General features: G+C 35.1%; 1 long non-coding RNA gene across 1 annotated transcript in view; it reads right to left on the bottom strand.

The window, feature by feature from the left end:
• The window catches only part of LOC140712505 (uncharacterized), a 32565-nt gene extending 18782 nt beyond the window's left edge, over window positions 1-13783 (bottom strand). Inside the window, exon 1 of the long non-coding RNA XR_012094109.1 lies at window positions 13687-13783. This is a non-coding gene — a long non-coding RNA (uncharacterized lncRNA). The remainder of the gene's footprint in view (window positions 1-13686) is intronic.
• Window positions 13784-14010: the final 227 nt, after the last annotated feature.

The raw sequence follows: 14010 nt of genomic DNA, 5'->3' as shown, positions 1-14010 counted from the left end.
CGGTGGTCTATCAATGTCCCATATGGTCTGGAATCCTGCAGTTTTCATTCTGACCTCATTCCTCTCTCATTCCCCAAAACACACACATACACCCATACACACATACACCTAGTTCTACAATATTCATGCATATTTCATATACCAGGTCCAATGCTCCTATCACAATTAACCTTCAGCGATTCTTCCAAACCAAGTCAGATCCCTGTGTGCTGTGTTTATAGTATTCTGTCTTCTGAGTCTTATTACAGTTTTTACATTCTACATTTGTTATCTGATTATACTTAATTTTTGTCTGTTCTTCCAGTAAGAGTATATCCCGTGTAGATGGAGAAGATGCTTGCTTTTCCCAATAGTTAATTAGCAGCTTGTAACACAAGGTCTAGCATAAGTAATAGTTCATAGATGAACAGATAAGTAAGTAATTCTGGCAATGGATTACTTTTCAATTATGTAAGTTAGATTTGTCTTAATAAATAAATGGTATATTATACTAAATCAATGAAAAGTATATACATAAAAATAAATATAAGTAATATAATGTTGCCCTACTTTTTAGTTTTTATTGTGTCTTTACTGATCTATGAAGCGATTCATTATTTCTGCATTTCTATATTCCAAAATGGAATGAAATTGCTATACTTTTTTTTTTCTTTTTCTTTTTTTTTTTACAAAGTTTCTTATTTGAATCATGGTACACCAGGTTTATTCAACTTTCTGTAAGAAATCTGAAGGCATGAATTTTTCATTTTTTGATAGTCCTAATACACTTGGGAGTAAATGTTCTGCAAAAGGATGAAAAAGAAAATGTAATTTGGAAAGAGAAAAAAACGAAAAAAGTGATCAGAAATAATGGTCTCTCTCTGTTGCATTTCCTGGGAATATAGGTTGTAGCGGCATTTAGGGAAACTTAGTCTAAAGCAACTGCCTCATTTTACAGATGAAATTATGGAATACGAATTTTAAAAGCCAAGTTTATCCAGTTAAATAGTGCAGAAAGTAACTTTCAGGTTCAATGCTTTTTTCACTCTACCAATTTAATAACCTGAAAAAATTAGTAACAGCACACAAATAGCAAAGACCTAGTTCATGGATGAATTCCTCTATGGTAACCAAACTAATGAATTCTGGAGGAATTGTCAGTTTCATACCTCATCACTGGAAAGGCTCTGGTTTTGTAATATAAATAACAATATCATAATGAAGAGTTTATCAACCTGTAATTTCTTAGGTGCATTTCAATAAGTCATTATACATTCTTGGGGCTTCATCTTTCTTTTCAAACATTTAGAGTTAATTCATGTACATAAACTAACATTCTGTTCACTACTGAACTGATTTCAAAAAAAGTGAAGCTTTTTCTCCACACTATAATGGAAACAAAGTGAGGATGGTTGTTTTTAGCCATTAACATCTTTACCTGGTTATACAGGTAAAGGGTACCCAAAGTTATGGCTACAAAGGAGCATGGATTGAGCCTTAATTATTGAAAATCAATTCTTATGCTTGGATAAACAATGATCAAAAGTAAACCCCTTCACATATGAGAAACCAGGTGATTCACTATCATATTTTGAGTAAGAATACTTGGGAATACAGAAAAGATAGTTAAGGAACCTATTAACACAGATTTAACACCTCCTCTCAACTGCTTAGTAGCCTATAATTCAAAGAGTAAAGAAACTGCTATCTCATATATACACTTTTGTGAGCTCTTATGCTAAGGACTTTAGCTAAATTCTTTAAAACAGATGCCTGTAATTCCAGGACTTTGGGAGGCCAAGGCAGGCAGATCACCTGAGTTCAAGAGTTTGAGACTAACCCGGCCAACATGGCAAAACACCATCTCTACTAAAAGTACCAAAATTAGCCAGGCATGGTGGCGGGCGCCTGTAATCCTGGCTACTCAGGAGGCTGAGGCAGGAGAACTGGTTGAACCCCGGAGGTGGAAGTTGCAGAGAGCAGAGTGCCACTGCACTCCAGCCTGAGCGACAAGAACGAGACTCCGTCTCAAAAAAAAAAAAAAAAAAAAAAAAAAAAAGAAAAAGAAAAAAAAAGGAGTTGAAAGTACGCAGTATAAGCATACAATGACTTAATTCATGCATTTTGGGTTAATGTTTGTATAAATTGATTCTTTCAGAAAGAGAAAATTTCCTAAATGTTGATGGATTAATTTGCCGTTATTGATATATTTACAAGTAATAACTTTTATTGAATATTAACTATTAGGCACTGCAGAAAACATTAATTCTTACCATAAGATTACATGGCAATAAACACTCTTATTTTTCTACTGTATAATGAGGAGACTGTGTGATGGCAGAGTTCTCAGGTGGCCCCCAACTTATCCTGATAGTATAAAGACACTGAATATTGCTTGGGACTGAGAATATGAGGGATTTTACTCCTGTGATTAGGCTATATTATAGAATACACTTGACTTTAAGATAGAGAGATTATCTAAATCCTTCAACTATTGCTGTTATGAAAAAGTTTCTATTCTCATCACCATTTCTTTTGAATTATTTAGATTATTTAACCTCTATTCATTGCAAACCTGTGTTAGATATTGTCACATATACAGTAGGACAAATACAATATATGTACGTGTATAGGTACGTGTATATATACTAAATTTTCTTTATCTACTTGCTGATTGATGAGCATTTGAACTGGTTCCATATTTTTGTAGTTGCAAATTGTGCTGCTATAAACATGCACGTGCAAGTATTTTTTTTGTTGAATGTCTTCTTTCCCTCTGGGTAGATACCTAGTAGTGGGATTGCTGCATAAAAGAGCAGATCTACTTTTAGTTCTTTAAGGAATCTTTGCACTGTTTTCCATATGGCTGTACTGGTTTACATTTCCACCAAGAGTGTAAAAGTGTTACCTTTTCACTGCATCCACGCCAACATCTATTATTTTATGATTTTTTTATTATGCTCATTCTTGCAAGAGTGAGATAGTATCACATTGTGGTTTTGATTTGCATTTCCTTGATAATTAGTGAAGTTGAGCATTTTGCCATATGCTTGTTGGCCGTTTGTATATCTTCTTTTGAGAATTGTCTATTCATGTCCTTAGCCTGCTTTCGGATGGGATTGTTTATTTTTTTCTTGCTGATTTGTTTGAGTTCTTTGTAGATTCTGTATAGTAGTTCTTTGTCAGATGAATAAACAGTGAAGATTTTCTCTCACTCTGTGGGTTGCCTGTTAATTCTGCTGATTATTTCTTTTGCCATGCAGAAGCTTTTTAGTTTAATTAAGTCCCATCTATTTATCTTTGTTTTTGTTGTGTTTGCTTTTGGGCTCTTGGTCATGAAGTCTTTGCCTAAGCCAGTGTCTAGAATTGTTTTCAAATATTATCTTCTAGAATCTTTATAGTTTCAAGTCTTAGATTTAAGTCTTTGATCCATCTTGAGTTGATTTTTTTAAGGGGTGAAAGATGAGGATCAAGTTTCATTCTTCTACCTGTGGCTTGCCAATTATCCCAGCACCATTTGTTGAATAGGGTGCCCTTTCCCCACTTTATGTTTTTGTTTGCTTTGTCGAAGATCAGTTGGCTGTAAGTATTTGGGTTTATTTCTGAGTCCTCTGTTCTGATTCACTGGTCTATGTGCCTATTTTTATATCAGTGCCATGCTGTTTTGGTGACTGTGGCTTAGGGCATAGTTTGAAGTTGGGTAATGTGATACTTCCAGATTTGTTCATTTTGCTTAGTCTTACTTTGGCTATGTGGGCTCTTTTTTTGGTTCCATATGAATTTTAGGATTGTTTTTCCTAGTTCTTTGAAGAATGATGGTGGTATTTTGATAGGAATTATATTGAATTTTTAGGTTGCTTTTGCAATATGGTCATTTTTGCAACATTGATTCTACCCATTCATGAGCATGGGATGTGTTTCCATTTGTTTGTGTCATCTATGATTTATTTCAGCAGTGTTTTGTTGTTTTCCTTGTAGAAGTCTTTCATGTCGTTGGTTAGGTGTATTCCTAAGTATTTTATTTGCAGCTATTGTGAAAGTGGTTGAGTTTTTTATCTGATTCTCAGCTTGGTCACTATTGGTGTATAGCAGAACTACCGATTTGGGTACATTAATTTTTTATCCGGAAACTTTTCTGAATTCATTTACCAGTTCTAAGAGCTTTTTAGATGAGTCTTTAGGGTTTTCTAGGTATACAGTCATATCATCAACAAATAGCAACAAGTTGACTTCCTCATTACACATTTGGATGCCCTTTATTTCCTTCTCTTGTCTGATTGCTTTGGCTAGGAATTCCAGTACTGTCTTGAATAGAATTAGTGAAAGTGGGCATTCTTGTCTTGTTCCAGTTCTCAGGGGGAATGCTTTCCACGTTTCCCCATTCAGTATTATGAGTTTGTCATAGATGGTTTTTATTACCTTAAGGTGTGTTGCTTTTATGACAATTTTGCTGAGGGTTTTAATTATAAATGGATGCTGGATTTTGTCAAGAGCTTTTTCTGCATCTGTTGAGATGATCATGTGATTTTTATTTTTAATTATGTTTATGGAGTATATCACATTTACTGACTTACATATGTTAAATGATCCCTGAATCCCTGGAATGAAACCCGCTTGATCATGGTGGAATTTTTTTTTTTTTTTTTTTTTTTTTTTTGATATGCAGTTGGATTTGACCAGCGAGTATTTTCTTGAGAATTTTTACATCTATGTTCATCAGGGATATTGGTCTATAGTTTTCTTTTTTCTTGCTGTCCTTTCCTGGTTTTGGTATTAGGGTGATACTGGGTTCATAGAATGATTTAGGAAGGATTCTCCCTTTTTATATCTTTTAGAATAGTGTCAATATGATTGGTACCGATACTTCTTTGAGTATCTGATAGAATTCAACTGTGAATCCATCTGATACTGGACTTTTTTTTTTGTTGGCAGGTTTTTTTGTTTTTTTTTTAAATTACCATTTCAATCTTGCTGCTTATTATTGTCTGTTCAGAAATTCTACACCTTCCTGATTTAATCTAGGAGTGTTGTATATTTCCGGGAATTTGTTCATCTCCTCTTGATTTTTCAGTTTTTGCATGTAAAGGCATTTATAGTAGCCTTGAATAATCTTGTGTACTTCTGTGGTATCAGTAGTAATATCTCCTGTTTCATTTCTAATTGATCTTATTTGGATCTTATTTCATTTCTAATTGATCTTATTTAGATCTTTTCTCTTCTTTTTTTGGTTAATCTCACTGATGGTCTATCCATTCTATTTATCTTTTCAAAGAACTAGCTTTTTGTTTCATTTATCTTTTGTATTGTTTTCTGTTGTTGTTGTTTCAAGTTCATTTAGTTTTGCTCTGGTCTTCATTATTTCTTTACTTCTGCTGTGTTTGGGTTTGGTTTGTTCTTATTTCTCTAGCTCTAGAGGTGTGACCTTAGATTGTCCATTTGTGTTCTTTTAGACTTTTTGATGTATGCATTTAACGCTATTGTGAAAAGAAATTAAATTTTGGGACCTTAAACTCGTTTAGCCGAAGAGAAAAGTCAAGCTGGGAACTGGTTCACACAAATCTGCCTCCACTTTAGGTTTCTAAATAAGATGACTACAAGATGAAAAGCAACATGACTCCCCCATATTTTGCCCACAAGGAAATGTCTGGTGAGCTTTAAAACTTCATCATGCCAATGCAAATTGATAGCTTATCTTTACAGGTGCAGTCACCCTGGCCCAGCCAGACACAAATGTACATCTGATTGTTTCCCTACCCCATTTTGTCTGTGTTATCTTATGTAAAATGCACACTCCCCACATTTTTCCTCTGCTCCTTTTGTTTATGTGAAAACTGTGTGCTTCTCAATATACCACCCTTTCCCCTTTAAATTTGGAGCCCTCAAAATCATCTTTGGAGAAAGGCATAGACCTGTCTCCCAGGCACGTCCTTAACTTTGGCAAATAAATTTCCTAAAATGATTGAGGCTTGTCTTGCCATTTTCCTCAATTGACGCTATGAACTTTTCTCTTAGCAACACTTTTCCTGTATCCCAGATGTTTTGATAAATTGTGTCACTATTACTGTTCAGTTTAAAGAATTTTTTTGAGACAGAGTATTGCTCTGTCGCCCAGGCTGGAGTTTGTGGCACAATTTCAGCTTACCACAACCTCTGCCTTCCGGGTTCAAGTGATTCTTGTGCCTCAGTCTCCCAAGTAGATGGAACTACTACAGGCATGCACCACCACGCCTGGCTAATTTTTGTATTTTTAGTAGAAACGAGGTTTCATTATGTTGGCCAGGCTGGTCTCAAATTCCTGAGCTCAGGTTATCCGCCCAGCTCAGCCTACAAAAGTGCTGGGATTTCAGGCTTGAGTCACTGCACCTGACCCAGTTCAAATAATTTTTTAATTATCATCTTGATTTCATTGCTGACCCAACAATCATTCAGGAGCAGTTTGCTTAACTTCCATGTATTTACATGATTTTGAGTGTTCCTTTTGGAGTTGATTACCAATTTTATTCCACTGTGGTCTGAGAGAGTACTTGATATAATTTCCATTTTCTTAAATGTACTGAGACTAGTTTTGTGGTTTATCATATGATCTATCTTGGAGAATATTCCATGTGCTGATGAATAGAATGTATAGTCTATAGGCTATTGGGTACAATGTTTTATAAATATCAGTTAAGTCCACCTGTTGTACTGTATAGTTTAAGTCCATTGTTTCTTTGTTGACTTTCTGTCATGATGACCAGTCTGGTGCTGTCAGTGGAGTGGTATTAAAGTCCTCCACTATTATTGTGCTGCCATCTATGTCATTTCTTAGATCTAGCAGTAATTGTTTTATAAATTTGGGAACTCCAGTGTTAAATGCCTGTATATTTAGAATTGTGATATTTTTCTGTTGGACAAGTCTTTTTATCATTATATAATGTCTCTCTTTGTCTTTTTTAAACAGATGTAGCTTTAAAGTTTGTTTTGTCTGACAAGAATAGCTACTCCTGCTTGCTTTCGGTGTCTATTTGCATAGAATATCTTTTCCCACTCCTTTACCTTAAGTTTATGTGAATGCTTATGTGTTAAGTTAGTCTCCTGAAGACAGCAAAAATTTGCTTGGTGAATTCTTATCCATCCAGCCATTCTGTATCTTTTAAGTGGAGCATATAGGCGATTTACATGCAATGTTTGTATTAAGATGTGAGGTACTATTCTATTCATCACGCTATTTGTTGCCTGAATACCTTGGAATTTTTTCAATGTGCTATGTCTCATAGGTCTTGTAAGATTTATGGTTTAAGGATGTTCTATTTTGGTGTGTTTTGAGGATTTGTTTCAAGATTTAGAGCTCCTTAGCAGTTCTTGTAGTGCTTGCTTGGTAGTGGTGAATTCTCTCAGCACTTGTTTGTCTGGAAAATACTGTATCTTTCTTTCATTTATGAAGCTTAGAGTCACTGGATACAAAATCCTTGGCTGATAATTGTTTTGTTTAAGGAGGCTAAATGTAAGACTCCAATCCCTTCTAACTTATAGGGTTTCTGCTAAGAAATCTGCTGTTAATCTGATAGGTTTTCCTTTACAGGTTTACCTGATGCTTTTGCCTCATAGCTCTTAAGATTCTTTCCTTCATCTTGACTTCAGATAATCTGATGAATATGTGCCTAGGTGATGATGTTTGTGTGATGAATTTCCCAGGTATAATTTGAGCTTCTTGTATTTGGATGTCTGGATCTTTAGCAAGGCTGGGGAAGTTTTCCTCAATTATTCCCTTAAATATGTTTCCAAAGTTTTAGATTTCTCTTCTTCCTCTGGAACAGCAATTATTCTTAGGTTTGGACATTTAACATAGTCCCAAATTTCTTGAAGGCTTTGCTCACTTTTTAAAATTCTCTCTCTTTCTTTTTTTTTTTTTTTTTTGTCTTTGATGGATTAGGTTAATTTGAAAGTCTTGCCTTAAAGCCCTAAACTTCTTTCTTCAGCTTGTTCAGTTCGATTGCCGAGACTTTCTAGTGCATTATGCATTTCTCTAAGTGTGTCCTTGATTTCCAGAAGTTGTGATTGTTTTCTATTTATGCTCTCTATTTCACTGAAGAATTTTTCTTTCTTATCCTTTATCATGTTTTGGATTTCTTTAAGTTAGACTTTACCTTTTTCTAGTTCCTCCTTGACTAGCTTAATAACTGACCTTCTGAATTCTTTTTCTGGCAATTGAGAGATTTCATCTTGATTTGGATCCATTGCTGGTGAACTGGTATGATCTTTTGCGGTGTTAAAGAACCTGGTTTTGTCATATTACCAGAATTGTCTTTTTGGTTCCTTCTTATTTGCTTAGACTATGTCAGAGGGAAGAACTGTGTTCAAGGGCCGTTGTTCAGATTCTTTTGTCGCATGGGGTGCTCCCATGATGTGGTGTTCTCCCCCTTCCCCTAGGAATGTGGCTTCCTGAGAGCAAAACTTTAGTAATTATTTTTGCTCTTCTGGGTCTCGCCACCCAGCAGAGCTACCAGTGGAGCTACCAGCTCCAGGCTGGTACTGGAGAGTGTCTGCAAAGAGTCCTGTGATGTGATCTGTCTTCAGGTCTTGCAGCCATGGATACCTGCACCTGCCCTGGTGGAGACAGCAGAAGTGAAGTGGACTCTTTAAAGGTCCTTGGTTGTATTTTTGCATAGCGCACTGGTTTCATGTTGGTTTGCCTCCAGGCAGGAGTTGGCGCTTTCAGGAGTATATCAACTGCAATCCTAGAGGGAGGATGCAGACTTGCACTAGGATTCTCAGGTGGTGGACAGAGCCATAGAGTTCCCAAGAGATTATGACCTTTGTCTTCAGCTACCAGGGCAAGTAGCGAAAGACCATCAGGTGGGGGCAAGGATAGGTGTGTCTGAGCTCTGCTTCTCATTGGGTGGGGCTTGCTGCTGCTGCTGTGGGGGATGGGGTGTGGTTCCTAGTCCAATGGAATTATGTTCCCAAGGGATTATGGCTGCTCTGCTGAATCATACAGGTCACGGGGAAGTGGGGGAAAGACAGCAGTCACTGCCCTAGCTAGGCTCCTGTGCAACGAACATTCCTAAAGGCTGGTCTCACTCCCACTGTGACCTGCCAACAGCATCAAGTCTATTTCCAGGCAACCTGTGACCAGGGCTGAGAACTTGCTCCAGACCATGAGCTTCCCTGTTGAGAAAGCAAGCCAATTCAGTTTTTTGGCAACTGGGGAAGCCTGTAGTGGTGATCCATTTCATTCAAAGGGTCTGTAGATTCTCTCAGAATTCCTGGTATGTTCCTGTGGTAGTTCTTGTAGCCAAAGTTTATGATGTAAGACTCCACACAAGCTCTGTCCGTCCAAGTGGGAGTTGCGAGCTAGTCCTGCCTCCTATTCTCCGTCTTTATCTGGAGTCCTACTTTATGCATTTTTGATCAGATACAAATGTTACTCATGGGGTAATTAGATTGATGGTATTCCCATAGATTATGGTAAAATTACTTAAGAATTATTGGTAAGTACTGCATATTGCCACACGACCGTTGGAAATCTAAAGAGGACGAAATAAAATATATGCGTATCTATGAATATTCTCTGTCAAAAGATAAAACAAACAAACAAAATAAAATAAGTAAGAATAATTAACAACTTTGAAATTTTTACTTTGCAGAAGGGAGAAATAGTCTGCCCATCATGTGAAGAGATTCATGAATATAATGACAATATTAAAATGAATAATTCTTAACATTTTATATCTTCCTTGAATAAGAACACAAAGAAGAGCAATCTATGTAATTAAAATATAATTAAACCCTTGCCAACTATTATAAAAAATAGGTTAAAGAACACTTGGAATATTTAAGCATATGCTAATTTGAAAAGCAGGATACTCATAGGAAGAAAATCAATAAATTGAGGTAATCATTTGTAATTGGTTTTGAAAGATTGTGCAGGATTTAAGAAATAGTATAAACTTTACATATTTATTTATTTATTTATTTTAGCCATTTTAGGTAGTAGGAAGTGATAACCCATTGTGATTTTGACTTTTTATTTTTAAATTTTTTTGAGACAGTCTTGCTCTGTCACCCAGGCTAGATTCCAGTGTTCAAGTAATTCTCCTGCTTCAGCCTCCTGAGTAGGTGGGATTACAAGCATGTGCCACCACACCCTGCTAATTTTTGTATTTTTAGTAGAGATGGAGTTTTGCCCTGTTGGCCAGTCTGGTCTTGAACTCCAGACCTCAAGTAATCCACTTGCCTCAGCCTCCCAAAATGCTGGGATTACAGGCCTGAGCCACCATGCCTGGTCACAAATAGTATAAGCTTTAAATAAAGGGTATCACTGATCCCATAAAAGGTACAAACTGCAATAAAATTTTCCTGTTTTTCTGGTAGCAAATGGTCATTAAATACAATTTATGAAACTTATGAAAGAAAATATTTACAAATACAGTGAAAAATGTTTTAAATATTGTATAGGATTATTTAAAGTATACAGTCCTGTGTCACTGATGGGGATACATTCTGAGAAATGCATATTCTGAGAAATGCAGCATTAATCACTTTTGGCTTTTTTAGACTTTAAAACATCAATTAAAAATGTATTAGGCAATTTTGTTTTGTAAACATCATAGAATGTACTTACACAACTCTAGATGATATAGCCTACTCTCCTCCCAGGCTATATGATATAGCCTATTGCTCCTAGGTTACAAATCTATACAGCATGCCACTGTTCTGAACGCTGTAGGCAATTGTAACACAATGGTATTTGTGTATCTAAACATATGTAAACATGGAAAAGGTACAGTGAAAATATGGGATGATAACTTAATGTGACCACCACTAAATATGCAGTGTATTGACTAAAATGTCATTATACGTGTATACACGACAGCATATCCATTTTATGAGTTAATCATGTCACATTTGATTTTTAACTTTAGTCATATCCAATTAAGAGCACAAAATTTGGCATATGATTCAGCTGATAATTGATTGAATACAATTATAATGACATCAAAATGATGTCCATAAATTAATGTCTATTTGGATCACCTCTATAATTTTCTCATTTATTAAATTTTAACTAAATTATTTAAGATGTCTTAATTTCTTATGTTTATTTAATAATTATTTTTATCACCAAAATATTGTTAATGAAAAATAAAAACAAATATCTTGTTCAATTTTACCTATATGGCACTTTTACCTGAGACAATAACTAATAGTATATTAAATTTGACCAGCGTCTGTTTAAGCAGAGTAAAATTCACTAATCTAAAGATCTGAACAAATACTGACCATAAGAATAAAATCTTTGAATTTCTTTTTCTTTTCTTTCTTTTTTTTTTCTTTGAGATGGAGTCTCGCTCTGTCACCCAGGCCGGAGTGCAGTGGCACAATCTCTGCTCACTGTAACCTCTGCCTCTCGGGTTCAAGCCATTCCTCAGTTCCCGCCTCAGCCTCCCGAGTAGCTGTGATTACAGGTGCCCACCACTATGTCTGGCTAATTTTTGTATTTTTTAGTGGAGTTGGGATTTTGCCACATTGCCCAGGCTGGTCTTGAACTCATGACCTCAAGTGATCTGCCCACTTCAGCCTCCCAAAGGGCTGGGATTACAAGCGTGAGCCACCGCTCCCAGCCTAATGTCTTAAACCTTACCTTTCCAGCATTTGGGATCTTTCTTGGGTTTTAGGTGGATGCCTTTCTCCCTTCCTGCTATCCTTTCTCTTTCTTTCCTTCTTTTTTTTCTGTTTGTAATATTTATGTACTTTTAAATCTTTTAACTAAATTAAAGCAAAATAGTCACTGAACTCTTTAGATGGTGGCAAAGAACATATGCTGTGAGACTGAAACCCTCTTATCTTTAATTTTTCTAAAAATTTTTATTCATTTTGAAGTAAATAAATGGATTCTACTTTCTACTTTGTGTATTTCTAGAAGGCACCATTCATTTTCCATTAATGTATTTTCTTTCTTGATTAAAAACAAGACTAGGACTTCTGCTCTAACATGATTTCTAAAAGAGACTTAAGAAAATATAATACGTGATTTTATAGAAAACTAGAAAATATGTTCATAGTTTATTGCTGTAAGAAAAGAAATATACCCCAAACTAAATATTTTTACTATGATATGGGCTTACATAACTATATAAACTATAACTATGTGTACTATTTATAGAAAATACATAGTATATGTGGTATATAGAGCATATGTTATATATATGGTTATAAGACAATTCAAATATAATATCTGACAAAAGCATGAATAAAATTTTTTTAAATCCATTTACAAGTACAAAAAATAATACAAGGAAAAAGAAAAACACACTGAAGATTTAAGACCAAAATTTTTACCTTGATTTTCTCTATATAGTGATCATCTTCTTTTACTTTAAATTTGTTACTTTTTCTTTTTCAAATTTTCTAAGGTTTATAAACAATGAATTATTCATATTTTTAAAAAGATTAAAATAAAAAAATATTTATCAATTTTGCAAGAAAAAATCCAACCTATTAAAAGAAAGGATACATAATATTTATAATTTAATGCCTCAGATCTCAATTTAAAAAAGACCTGCATCATCCTTCTTCTTGACTCTAAATACTTATTAACATTTCAAAAGTTTGCCTTAACTTTTGAGAAGTTGGATCAAACTATCATTAATATAGAACTTTTCTTGAAACCAATTAAAAGTACTTCTATTGTTTCTTATAATATTATCATAACTAAAATTTTTCCAATTTTAATAGCATATAATGTACATACAATAAAATTTATTTTTTTAAGTGTGTGGTACTGTAATCTTGGTAGTCAGTCCCTTTCCTCATTCTGTCCCTGTTAATCACTGACCTATTTTATTGACCTATAGTTTTGGCTTTTATAGAATGTCATGTAAATGTAATTATAAAGTATGTAACATTTTGAGTCTGCCTTCTTTTATTAAACATAATTTTTTGAGGTCAATCTATGTTATTGTCTATATCAGCACTTCATTACTTTCTATTTAAGTCAAGTGTTTCAGTGTATGGTTTCCAGTTTGTTTATTCATTCCCAAAATGAGGGACATCTGGGTTGTTTTCGGTCTTTTGTGATTATGAGGAAGGCCACTATAAATATCTGTGTGCAGGTTTGTGTGTGAACATAGGCTTTCATTTCACTGGAGTAGATATCCAAGATTGAGAGTGATGTGGCTTTGGGTAAGTAAATTCCGAACTGTTTTCTAAAGTTGTTGTGCGATTTTTAAAAAGTTTTCACTAACGCTTCATGAGAGCTGCAATTGCTCTGCATTCTCACCAGCTCTCAGTAGTATTATTTTTTCTCATTTTATTATCTTTTAAGATAAAATTTTCAGAGATGGGGTCTCACTATGTTGCCCAGGCTGGTCTTGAACTCTTGGGCTCAAGTGATCCTCCTACCTCAATCTCCCAAAGTGCTAAGATTACAGACATGCATCACCACACTCAGCCTCATTCTTAGGATAAACAATTCTAATAGTGGTATTTTACTGATTTTTAAGTTGCGTTTTCCTAAAGACTAATGATATTGATCACGTATTTGAAATTTAAAACCTGAATAAAAATATTTTGAACATGTCGTTGATTTTCATTTTAGATATTTATTACTTTTCTGCATTTTTTTTTCTTCTATTTCTGCTCATTCAGCAAGGTAAATGTTGTACTTTGTTTCCTCAGAGAAAGCATTTGATTGGGTTGAAAGCAGAAGGCACTTTAGAAACTTACCGGCTTGTTTGCCCCAAACCGAAGCCTTTTGAGATGATGATATGGTTTGTCTGTGTCCCCACTCAAATCTCATCTTGAATTGTAGTTCCTATAATCCTCATGTGCTGTGGGAGGGACCAGGTGGAGATAATTGAATCACAAGGCAGTTTCCCCCATACTGTTCTCATGATAGTGAGTGAGTTCTCACAAGATCTGATGGTTTTATGAGGGCCTTCCCCCTTCAATCGGTTCCCATTCTGTCTCCTGCTGCCCTGTGAAGAGATGCCTTCTGCCCTGATTGTAAGTTTCCTGAGGCCTCTCCAGCCATATGGAACTGTGAGTCAA

Source organism: Chlorocebus sabaeus, chromosome 9 (assembly GCF_047675955.1).
Source record: "Chlorocebus sabaeus isolate Y175 chromosome 9, mChlSab1.0.hap1, whole genome shotgun sequence".
In the NCBI taxonomy this organism is placed as follows: domain Eukaryota; kingdom Metazoa; phylum Chordata; class Mammalia; order Primates; family Cercopithecidae; genus Chlorocebus; species Chlorocebus sabaeus.
This window is presented reverse-complemented; position numbering and strand designations above follow the sequence as displayed.